Source organism: Mobula hypostoma, chromosome 1, assembly GCF_963921235.1.
Source record: "Mobula hypostoma chromosome 1, sMobHyp1.1, whole genome shotgun sequence".
NCBI classification, from domain to species: Eukaryota; Metazoa; Chordata; class Chondrichthyes; order Myliobatiformes; family Myliobatidae; genus Mobula; species Mobula hypostoma.
The window spans coordinates 172,720,887-172,734,184 of NC_086097.1; positions in this window are offsets into that span (position 1 = coordinate 172,720,887).

Consider the following 13,298-nt stretch of genomic DNA (forward strand, 5'->3'; position numbering starts at 1 on the left):
ACTGGAAGCTTAGCTTATCTGGATCTGGATTTAAGATGAACAATATTTGTCACATGTACGTCAAAGCCTCGAAACATACTGAGGCGAGCATTCGGTCCATGATAATGGATGAGAAAGCTCGCTTAACTCAACAAGCACAAAAACAGACTGGTCACTATGACCTGGGGAGAGAACCCACTCAGTCACATACAGATGGGGGAGGTGATTATAACACGCCCTGGTTACAATCAGGGTGACCCTCAAACACACATGCAAATAACTGTGTAACCCAAGCTAAATTGTGATAATAAATGAACCTGAATATCCCACCATAATCCTATGAGAGCATTTTAACACAAGAACAATAAATAGCGTTGGTCATTAGGAACGCTGGGGCGGGCTGTCGACCTTGCTCCCCGGAGTGCCATGCTGCACTCACCTGAGGGGTCAGTTGTCCCCGCAACCCCAAAGTCCGCAATGAAGTCAGAAGTCCTGGTGGTGGTTGACGCTGCCGCTTGGAGCACTGGGGGCTTCTGGAGCCTCCTCAGGGGAGGCACTATTTGGTGAGGCAAGAGGCAGGGCACCCAGAGTGTCACTCCCTTCCTTCAGTTTGCTGGGTCGGTGGTGGCCAAAGGCAGATACGAGGCCAGCTGGTCCTGGTGTAGCATGACTGCCTTCTGCTGCTCGGGCGACCGTACCCGATATACCACATCAGAGAGGCGGTTGAGCACCTCTCGGCCCCGTCCAGTGGCTTCCCAGCTTGAGGGGATAGTCCCTTCTTCCGGGAGGATTAGTAAACCCATACTGGGACCCCCACCAGTTACTGCCACATTGGCACCATAGGCTGGCAGCCTGGCCCCTTCCAGGAGCTCTACGTCGTGCTTGTACCCAGGCGAGTAGAAGCGTTTACGCAGCCTGCCCAATGTCATTGTGACCCTGAAATGACTGACCCCCACCATGGCGCGGAGCCCCCAGGGGACCACCAGCTGCAGGAGATGTCTGTCGCTGTTGGAAAGATGCCACCACTGGAACAGCAACCCAGCACGCACCTTCGGCATTTCCCACTGAGAGTATCGGGCTTTGGTCTCTGGATTCAGGGCAGAGACCTCTGCCCTCTCCGGTCGACATCCCATAACCAGCCATTCCCTCACCCGGGCCAGCATGGGATCACGCACCTGCCCGTCAGTGGTGGGAGGTCGACCTTGCTACCGGCTGCAACCTCAAGTGCCAGCGCTGCCACTTGTCCCTTGTCCCGCTGTGTTGTGTTGGGCCACATCGTGGTGTGTTGCACTGAGGCGGGTCGCTGCGAGATCGATGGAGGTTCTTGTTGCACCCACCTGGTCCACTTCCTGGAGCTGCCCTGCCAGAGAGCCATGGCTTCAGTGCCGAGGTAGAGTGTTGCCCCCTGGCACATCCACACGGGTCCCCCAGCGGTACAGCAGGTCCAGGCCAAAGATACAGGACGCCGAGGAGTCAGCGAGCCAAACTCCGTGCTCCACTGTGTTTTTCCTCACAGTGATGCACCACTGCATCTTTCCTCTGTTTGGCGCACAGTCCACAGTAGCCAGCTGGGCTGCTGTCGTTGTCCACCCAGGCAGTAATGGCTGGTCCGTGTTGGGGAGGATATGCAGACCGATGATGGTGATAGTTGACCGTGTTCACCAAAGTATGGTATCTGATGCAGTCCACGTATAAACCTTGCTCTTCACCCAGACGGCCCAACTGGCCCACCTCCGGCGGCAACGGACAGATTCTGCTGGATGTCTTGGTCAGTACCACCCACTCACTGTTTCCTGATGGCTGCACTAGGCTGTGGCATGGTGCTGGTGCAGGACAGTCCTGGGCTAAATAGCCTGCCTCGTCACACCGGTAGCAGTGTGGAGGGGTCTGTTTTTTTTCTGTCTCACGGGCTCCTCCTTGTCAGTTTCCTCCTCTGCCTCAGTGGCACAAGCCCGGGCTCACAGCATGCGGGGCGACACTGGGGCTTTGTGGGCTAAAACTGCTCCTTCCCTCTCTGCCTCTGCCAGTACCTCAGCCAGTGGTGATGGTGATGTCTGGTGAATTTGCTGCCAAAGACATTCTGGCGTCAGCACCTTTACAAAGACGTGGAGGGCAAGCTCTTCCTGGGCTGTGGGAGGGAACTGAAGGTAGCCATGCCAAACACAGTCGCAAAGGTCTGCTGCAAACGCCCCCAGGCTTTTTCCCACACAGTTCCACCTACAGCCCATTGCTTCCTTCATTGCTTCCTCCAATGGCCTCAGCCCGAACGTTGCTCCAGCACCACCACAAGGGCCTGTAGTCACGCTGCTCGGCTGGCGTTAGGTCAAGGAGGGCCTGCAAGGCATCCCCCTCCAGTGCCAGGGCAAGGTGCACCATCATCTCGGTGGGACTCTCCCCATTGTGCCATGTGGCAAGTTTGACTGGCGCCAGGTAAGGCTCCAGGCAGCTGGACCTATTGTGCCTGGGGAGCTTCAAGGTGGACCTTGTGGCATCAATTGCTGGGACCCATTGGGCTTCCTCTTGCCTCGGTGCCATGGGTGGTGCTTGCCAATGTTGCCTGTCCTCCCTTGGCTGCGCCATCTTGTGTTCCCCAGCATGACTCGTGAGGGAGGCAGGTGATGCACTCCGCCATGTCCCCCAGGTTGAGGACCCTGGGGATGCTCAGTCTGTTGGGCTTTCCTGGAAAGGCACGATGCTCGGTTTCCAACTCAACAACCATTTTTACTGTGACAAGCACAAAACAGACCGAGTGCTATGACCTGGGGTGGGAACCCACTCAAGTCGCATACACATGGGAGAGGTAATTATTACATGCCCTGGTTACAGTCACAAACACACATGCAAATAATGTATAACCAAAGCTGAAATGTAACTATAAATGAACTTGAACATTTCACTATATTCCCACGAAAGCACTTTAACACAAGAACGATAAATAGCGCTGGTCATTAGGAATGCTGAGGTGAGCTGTTGACCACACCCTCCCCCGCCCACAATACCGTGAAATGTGTTATTTGTGTCAGTGAATAACACAATCTCAATATGTGCTGGGGGTAGCCCACAGATGTTGCTAAACTTCCAGCACCAACATAGCATGTCCAAACTTGCAAACTCTAACCCTTACATTTTTAGAATGAGTGAGGGACCCGGAGGAAACTAGTGTGGTCACGAGAAGAATATACAAGCTCCTTGCAGACAGCTGCAGGAATTGAATGCTGATCATTGTAAAGCATTATGCTACGCTACTCACATATCTCATTTCCCAATGATACTATCCTTACCTACTGAGATGGTGCAGTGATTTCTGTTGTATATAATATACGTACATTACAATTGTAATACTATGTAATGTGTCAGGGCAAGCGCTCAGTCGGGGGCAGAAGAAACGTTACAAAGACTGCCTGAAAGTGTTCCTCAAAGGCCTGGGTGTCGACATCAACACGTGGGAGCCGCTTGCCCTCGACCGTCCAGCTTGGCGCAGCAAGATCACCACAGGAGCCCGTGCAGCTGAAGTCAGGTGCATCATCGAGGCTCAACGAAAGCGTTCTGTGCGCAAGGCTCGAGCAGCATCCACTGCCACGACAGCACCCACCCACTTGTGTCCCACATGTGGGCGAGCCTTCAGGGCCCGGATTGGCCTCATCAGTCACCTCCGGACCCACAGCCACCAATCTCCCATTTGACTTTGAAGCCATGGTCATCTTCGACTATGAAGGACGAACAACACAACAACAACTATGTAATTACTATTATAAATTCCTTCTGTGTTGTGTTTTCACTCAGAAAAAAAGGAAATTAAGTGTAAGGGGAGAAGAGGGGCAGAGGAGACGAAAGCGCAGGCAAGGTAAATGGCCTTCAGGACATTTCAAATCACAACCTTCTGGATTCCGCACAATGATTTGTGGACTGTGAGCAGGAGGTGCTGGAGTCCACCAGCCCTTAATTCCCACATGCATGAAGTCATCACCTGTGCTCCCTACCCACTCACACTCTATCTCTGTCTGGACATGGAGATGTGACCTCACTGATGTTCAGAACCACAGATTTGGGCAGCAAAGTCTTCACAACTCTTGGTCTTAGATGACAAGTCCTTGCACCTTTCCCCTAGACATCCAGGCAGAAGGCAAAACTGGGAACTCTTTCTCCAGTAATTCTAAAAAAAGCCAATCAGCTAATTTAATGCATCTGTGCTTTTTTTTACCATTATTGTAAACGGATTTATTTTCTGGCACCTTGTAAAACTTTCTTTCACAGCCAGACACACAGTGCTGACTAGAGTGATAACCTAGATCTGGATGACTATTTTGTGAGCATGTGAGCAAGAAATTTCATTGCATCCTGGTGTATAAGACAATAATCAATAAACTGCACTAAAATAAACACACTTAGGTAAATGAAAAGGAACTGTTCGATGGCACTGCTCCACTTCTGTCAAATGCTAAACTTCCTCACAGACAAAGCAATCATGCAGGAAGGATGGAAGTATATGAACTAAGAAAGAAACTTGTGCCTTTTGGTCTGTTTTTCACTGCATTATATAAATGTCTTTTTCGCCTGACTGGCTTGATATTAATTCTGTGACATAAGTCACCTTCCAGTGGGTGAAGTTTACTGCACTGAATTTGCAGCCAGAATCTTCATTTAGCTAAGAATATGACAGCAGCTCATGTACGGGTACCTAATTTGTTATCTTGCTTTTCTTTGTGACCTTGAAGAGCTGAGTGCCCACTAGTTTTAAACTAAGCTGCTTCACACAGCCATGAATATGTAAGCACCATCCCCTGTGGCATTAATTCCCATTCCAGTAACCTGAAGACATAAATCTGAATTGACATTGTGCATATCCTGGAGGAGTACTGCCCTTCAGCTCTATCCAATACTTGGATGGGAATGAGAGTGCCTTTGAGTATTTTGTTGGTCGGGGGGGGAATAGGAGGGAGTTCTCCCCATCTTTGGGGGCAATAGTCACCCTCAACACATCACTTAACATATCCGAAGTCTTTTTCCCAGGACATAAATATGAAATACTGGAGGGCAGAGCTTTAGGGTGAGAGGGGGAATATTTAGGGGAGATGTGTGGGGCATGGTTTCATATACAGAGGATGGGATCAGTTGCCAGGGATCGTAGTGGAAGGGAAAAATGCCATCTATGAGGCATTTATTCACGTGAACACGATAACCACTTTAATCACTTTGCACTAAAATGAACTTTCTTTTTACTTGTTCTAATTATTTTTCCTTGTAAAATTGTTATAATTTATGTTTCCCTTGTGAATGCTGCTTATCTAATACTATGAGCCTGCGGTGCTGCTGCAAGTAAGTTTTTCGTTGCATTTGTGTACTTGTGCATATGACAATAAACTTGACTTTGATTTTGAACATGTGGGGAATGGTACAGAGTTATTGTGGGCTAACAGGCCTAATCCTCTGCTGTACTGTTCTTCATTCGATATTCTTACATATGGAACACCCCACGCTGACCCATGTTAGACCAATGTCTCCACATCAAGTCCCTACCTGAAGAGATTCAGCTTAGTGCCCTGCAACCATTCACACCATCTCACCTGGCGCCATCAGATGGATTACTATCACATTAATGGCAGCTTCTTCAGCTATACAAGCATATATTTGCATTATATGTACACTGGAAGTAAAGCAGAGAGTTCAGCAGGTCAAGCAGCATCTGTACAGGGAGGGAGACACAACTTCCTCGTCTGACTTGCCACAATATCACCTTCAGTCATCGAGCTCAATTGTTTCTGTACAGGTGCTGTGTTCGTAGCATATTGTAGCTCATTCTCTTTGACTATTGTTTCCATCAGTCATGATATCTGCTGATGAATTCACAGATGCCTGAGTATTGATTAGATTAATTATTTGCTATTTGGTTTCAACACTTCAGGAGAACAGGCTACATTTCTATTGAAATGTCTCGATTTTAAACTAAACTAGCCAGAGTAGACAGAATAAAAAGAAAAATACCCACCAATTACTTACAGAGTTGTGGCAGTCAGCTGACTTGTGCTGACCAATCAATTGACTCCTGTTGCTTCACTGTGGAGACAGGCTCACACAGATCCCCTTCCCGTCTCTGTTGCTATGGCTGCAAAGTGTTGGCTGTGATAGACCCTCAAGCTGTGTTTGTAGCATATTCACCTCTACCTGTGCTCTCCCAGATCCTCTTCCCTTGTTTGCCACTGCTAGTCAGTCAGGTTCTGTGGAGGGATAACTCCCATTGCCTCCCAAAAGTGGCAACACGAAAGTTAAGTAGTAAATGGGTAGGGCAAACTTGGCTTCATTTTGGGGCGTTGAGTAATAAAGTCAGGAAGTCATGTGGCACCTCAATGATTATTGTCCAGGAGCAATGACATCTACTGTGATGAAGAGTTTTAAGGGTCGGTGATTGAAATATATCAATTCCTGCCTGAGAAGTGACTTGGATCTGCTATAATTTGCCTACCATCACAACAGGTCAACAGCAAGTGCCATTTCATTCGCTCTTCACTCAACCCTGGAAAATCTGGACAGCAAAGTAGCATACACCTGGATGTTCTTCATTGACTACATCTCAGCATTCAATACTATCATTCCCTCTAAACTAGTACAATAAGTTTCAAGATCCTTGCCCTCAATACCTCCTTGTACAACTGCATCCTTGATTTCCTCACTTGTAGACTCCAGTCAGTTCAGATTGGCAACAACATCTCCGCCACAATCACCATCAGCACAGGTGCACCACAAGGTTGTGTGTTTCATCTCCTGATCCTATGACTGTGAGGCTAAGTACAGCACTAATGTCATATTTAAGTTTGCTGATGACACTACAGTTGTAATTGAAATTTAGGAGGGAGATTGAAAATCTGGCTGAGTGGTGCCACAACAACAACCTTTCACTCAATGCCAGCAAAATCAATGAGCTGATTATTGACTTCAGGAGGAGGAAGCTATAGGTTCATGACCAGGGAATCAGAGGCAGAGAAGATTAGCAAGGAGAGGGAGGAGAAGATCACGGCGCAACGCAGCGCACGCGGCGGCTCCAAAATGATATCCTATGTGTTAACTAGGGGCCGTGCACAATCCTGATTTGATGGAGATAGACGTGAGAAGCACGGAGGAACACCTGGAGAAACTTCTGAAATGCCTGCTTCGCTGTCGTTGCTACTGTACAATCGAGAATCTCCGGAGGGAAAGGCCCCAAATCCTCGGCCCTGCCTATTGCCTGTTGCCGGGGCCGGGGTTGAAGCGCTCGGCTGAGATGGTGCTCAGTGCTCGGTGTCGGAGGGCTGGTCAGAGGCTTGAAGTTTTTGGACGGGATCAAGAGTCGGCTGTGGTTGGGTGCTTCCAGAATGCTGCATCGGCAAGTTTGCAGTGCTGGAAGCTCATGGCAGGAAGAGTTTTTTTCTTCCTTCTACCATCTGCGTGAGATGATGGGACTTTTGAGAGACTTTGGGACTTTTTTTTACCGTGCCCATGGTCTGTTCTTCATCAAATTACGGTATTGCTTTGCACTGCTGTAACTATATGTTATAATTATGTGGTTTTTGTCAGTTTTTCAGTCGGTTTGTCTTGTGTTTCTGTGATATCATTCTGGAGAAACATTGTATCATTTCTTAATGCATGCATTACTAAATGACAATAAAAGAGGACCGCGTGTTCTCATAATCTAATCTAATCTAACTTTAAATTCCTTAGCGTTATCATTTCAGAGGATCATTGCTGGTTCCAGCACGTAAGTGCCATTACAAAAAAGGTACTGCAGTGAGAATACTTTCTCAGAAGTTTGTATGTCATCTATAACTTTGACAAACTATATGTGGTGGAGAGTATATTGACTGGTTGCATCATGGACTAGTATTGAAACACCACTGCCCTTGAACAGAAAAACCTACAAAAAGGTAGCGGATACAGTCCAGTCCTCACAGATAAATTCCTCCCTACCACAGAGCACATACACGAGGAGCTCTGTTGCAGGAAAGTAGCATCCATCAGCAAGGACATTACCATCCATGCCATGCTCTCTTCTTGCTACTGCCATCAGGAAGGAGGTACAGGTGCCTTAGGTCCCACTCCACCCAGCTTGGGAAGAGTTACTACTCCTCAACATCAGCCTCTTGAACAGGAGTCAGTAATGTCATTCACTGCAACTGATTGCCGAATCTATGGACTCACTTTCAAATGTGTTGGTATTGGGTTTGCTGACTGCAAAGTTCTAAACTCAAATGGAGACCTTAAACCCTATTCAAATAGATAGCTACAGATACACACACTAAAGGGAGGTTACCTAGTCTTCAAAAACTAGCTCAATTCCCTGTCTATTCTCCATGGTGAGTTTAGCTGCCAATACCCACTACTTGAGCAGTGGGTCCTCCTATCTATGAAGGAGGAGATACTTCCAACTAACAAAGTAGTTTAAACACAATTCAATTATTTTTAGTAACACACATTTAAATCCCAACAAAACTGTTGAAACACATTTAAAACTCACCAGGAGTTTTATCTTTAAAAATGGTAAATGGTAAATAATTTCTAAAACATTAAGGGTTTCCAAAACGCAGATACAATTCCCATAACCTATTAACTTATAATTTGTCAACGATGCAGACAAATAAATCATCTGTCACAGAAACTGAAGACAGAAAAATCGATTCTAGTCATCCCATCTTTCTGTCATTCTTATTGATGTTCTTTAACCATTCCTAATAAGCCTGAATTGCTTTCTACATTTATATTGTTTTTCTGCCATTTGAGTGACTTCACACATACATACAGTGTATGATATTTTCCCACATACCCTTTATTCCAGAAATAGTCTAAAGGTTTCTTGAAGACACAGTTCCCACATTCCCACAATTAACGCTATGAAGCAGACACTTCAAGCAAACGAACTTTCCAACTATTAACAGATCAGCCCTTCGATATGCTATGCGATATTATTAATCTGGTCTGCTCTCTTCCTTGAACTAAATAACTTAGCCATTGCTTTACACCGCATCTCTTGAGAAGTCAGACCAGGTGCTGTGAACCTACATGCTGTGTTCTATAGACAGTGTGTCTCTTTACAAAGCTGTCCTTTCAAATTCAAACTTATTACTGCTTGCCACTTACATTATGAACTAAATACTGATTGCTGTTTATGACAAGAAACTAAACAAAGGATATTGGTCAGATGGGGCCCCACCTCCCCCTCGTACTCCATCCGTTATTTATTTATATATACACATTCTTTCTCTCTCTCTCCTTTTTCTCCCTCTGTCCCTCTCACTATACCCCTTGCCCATCCTCTGGGTTCCCCCCCCCTCCGCTTTTCTTTCTCCCTAGGCCTCCTGTCCCATGATCCTCTCATATCCCTTTTGTCAATCAACTGTCCAGCTCTTGGCTCCATCCCTCCCCCTCCTGTCTTTTCCTATCATTTCGGATCTCCCCTTCCCCCTCCCACTTTCAAATCTCTTATTAGCTCTTCTTTCAGTTAGTCCTGACGAAGGGTCTCGGCCCGAAACATCAACTGTATCTCTTCCTAGAGATGCTGCCTGGCTTGCTGCGTTCACCAGCAACTTTTATGTGTGTTGCTTGAAATTCCAGCATCTGCAGATTTCCTCGTGTTTGCTGATCTTCATGTGTTCTTTTTAAGGTATAAGTGAACCACACAGTTTCTTTTTTGCAGCAACTTATTAGATACTTGTTAGATTACTTCAGATGCTCTGGATCAATTCATACTCATCTCCTTGGATAAATCATCAAGGCATTTAAACACTAACCCAGCAAATTAACTACTGCTGCATGGGAACCAGGTTACACATAAGCTGGGATTTCAATTGATGATGGAAGAGGATTGTTTCTTCAATAAGCCAAGGAACCTGATCCTGTTCCTATGTTCCTGTTCTCCTTCTGTCCTATGTCCTCGGCTGAAAAAAAGGTATTGTTCTCAGGTTTAAACAGGTCTAAAGGACCTTTTCGTGAGGGAGTGTTCCACTCACTGAGTGTTGGAGTGGTGGCTAGTCTTTAAGTGATGGAGTGGTCTCCTCATTATAGGAAGGATGAGGAAGCTTGTGCTACCTGGATTAGTGAACATGTCTTATGAGGAAAGATTGAGTGAGCCAGGACTTTTCCCTTTGGAGTGAAGGGGGATAGAGATATATAAGATGATAAGAGGCATAGACAGTATGGAAAACGAGGGGGTTGGTGATGTCAGAGGTATGTTCTGCTGGGGTGTTGGTAGAGGCAGATAATTAGGGATATTAAAGAGACTCTTAGATGGGCACATGGATGAAAGAAAATGGAGGGATATGTGGGAGGGAAGGGTTAAATTGATCTTGGAGTAGGTTAAAAGGTTAGCACAACATTTTGGGCCCAGTGGCCTATGCAGCACTGTACTGTTCTGTGTTCCATATCTCTCCTAAGAGCTACAACTCACTTCTCCTTCGGGTAGAGACTCTGCCAAGATTGATAATTTGAGTTATTTATCATCTTAGATGCGGTTCCACCAACCATTGGCACCTTGTGGAAATGATTCATCACCCATAACATTTCTCACAACTTACTGGAATATTTTCAATTGCTACTGAGAAATAAAGTGGAGAGGGTTTCAGGCACATCATAAAAGGTGGGATCACGCTGACTTTTAGCCAGAGTTTCTTCAGAGAACCAATTAACCTTGGCCTCTGTTTGCAGGGGAGGTTGGTGCGGTCAGGCATTGGGGTTTGGGCTGGCAGCCAATCCAGGACGATGCAAATCAATAGCTTCACCATTTTACCTAATGAAACCTCTTTTCAACTAGCTTAGTTCACAGGCCTCAAAAATATGGAAAAGATTTCAACCTTTTATTTAAAAATATCTGAAGTTTGATCTGCAGTATATTTCATGTGGGAAAGATATTTTTGTGCACGTGGATCCTGCAGCCCTTCCTGATGAGTCAGTCAGTACTCAGCAAGTGTATTAAAAGTATTAAAAGTTTCCAAAGATGCACACTTTAAAGGTAATCTGTATTTGGGTCTGATGTTCCTGGAAGGTTATTGTTTTTCCAGTGGGAGCTCTTGTCTTACTGAAGTCTTTTATTTCAATGTGCATTATATCAATACTTTTAAAAGTGTGTCGGAAAGTGAAGCATGTCAAGAAAGAAAGGAAAGGTTACTTGATAGCTTAAATTTATTTGCTATTAGTCCCACATTAGTCTGTAGTGCTGTTTTTTTTCTCAGAAATGTTATGCATTATTCATGTCCTACTAGCTATAAATAAATAATGATATATAGCTTCAATATAATCCCTTCGAGTTTCTTTGTGGCACTGATAGAAAGTGAATGTGGCAATATCTCAAGACAGTATCAATGAGGTGAAGTGTTCCCCTTCAAAGACACAGAAAACTACTTTGCAATGACACCTTTGTACAATACATATTATTGTTTCCCAAGTACCTACTGCTATCGATTGTTGAGATTTTTTTTGCGAGACCTGTTCACAGATGGTTGTGAAGATTTAACTTTGCAACAAGAGACGTGAAGGGCAATGTGCGTATATGTGTAATGAAAGAATCAGAAGTAGGTTAATTGTCACTGAATTATATGTTATGAAATGTATTGTTTTGCAGCAGAAGTACAGTGCAAGACATAAAAATTACTATAAATTACAGAATAAATAAATAGTGTAAAATGAAAGGAATAACCTAGTGTTCGCAGATTCGTGGACCATTTAGAATCTGATGGAGGAGGGGAAGAAGCTGTTTCTAAATTGTTGAGTGTGGATCTTTGGGTGCCTGTAACTCCTCCACACTTGTAGTAACAAAAATGGGGCATATATTGGATGGTGATGGGACATCGTGATGGTTGCCACCTTCCTGAAGCACCACCTTGTAAAGATGCCCTTGATGGCAGGGAGGGTTATGTCCATAATGGAGCTAGGGGAGTCTATACCCCCTCCCCACACACACCTGCTGATTCTGTGCACTGCAACCTGCAAACCAGGCTCTGATGCAACCAGGCAGAACACTCTCCATCATACATCTACAGAAATTTGTAAGTGTCTTTGAAAGAGAGTCACAATTCACTGCATAGAATTCACAGCCAACAGATTATTTGTGAAACAAAATGACATGGTTTCCTCCCACATGTCAAAGGTGGGCAGGTTGGTAGATTAAACTCCATAGCTTTGGCATGTGTGTAGGTAAGTGGTAGAATCTAGGGGCAGCTGATGAGAATGTGTGGAGAACAAAAAAATGCAAAAATAAATGGCAGAGGAACTCAGCAAATCAGGCAGTATCTGTGGAGAGGAGTAACTAGTTGACACTTCAGATTGAGATCCTTCATCAGGACTGCATCTCTTGTGCTCAAGATTTCCAGAATCTCCAGAGTCTCATGTTTGGAACTGACATAGATTCGGTGAGCTGAATGCCCTGCTTCTGTGCTGCATCTCTCTATAAACCCACACCTTTTTCTCCACCACGTCCCCATGACTCTACTCACCATCCTCTTACTTTCCTACCCACTCGGCATCCCATCACCCCCCCCAAAAAACCCAATGCACATAGGCTGTCCAGATATTAAAACTCACTTTGCTTTTTCAAGAGTCAACTTGCTGCTTTCCATGGATCCCATGGATTATTAAATTCCTGACCAGTCTGCTCTGAGAGATTTAGTCAAAAATGGTGCTGGAATCATGCTCCAATTGCTTAGGTCCTTGGAATGACTACACCTTAAATACTGTGTGTAGATCTGTCTCCTCACATGAGCAATTGAGGGAATGTTGCAAAGCTTTCTGGAATGGTTGTTTATAGTATAAAGATAGAATGAGCTGGTAGGACCTATATCTTTTAGTTTAGAAGAACAAGAGGTAATGTCAATGAAATGGACAAAATATCAGAGGGATTCTTAAAATTTCCAATCTTAATGAATAGGGTGGATGAAGGGCCAATGTTGTCTCTGATCAGGGTATCTAGAAACAGAGGTCACAGTCTCACAATAAGGAATTGGTCATTCAGGAAAAAGATATATTTTTCTGAATATCTTATTCTGAATTGTGTATAATTTATGTTAATTTATGAAGTGCTGCTGATGCAAAATGTAAATTTTCATGATACTTATACCCTGTGTATGAATGCCCATGACAATAAACCTGAACCTAAGATAAGAAAAAAAAATTCTTCATCCAGAGAGAATCTTTTGGATTCCCTACCCAGCAGTTGTGGGAAGCTTCATTGCTGAATCAATTCGGGAGAAATCTATTAAGAGAAACAGGAGATATGGAGTTAGTGCAAGAAAGCCGCACTGAGGTAAAAAGATTATCTTAATGAATGGTAGAATAACTGGGTCAGAGTACCTCCTTTTCTGAAC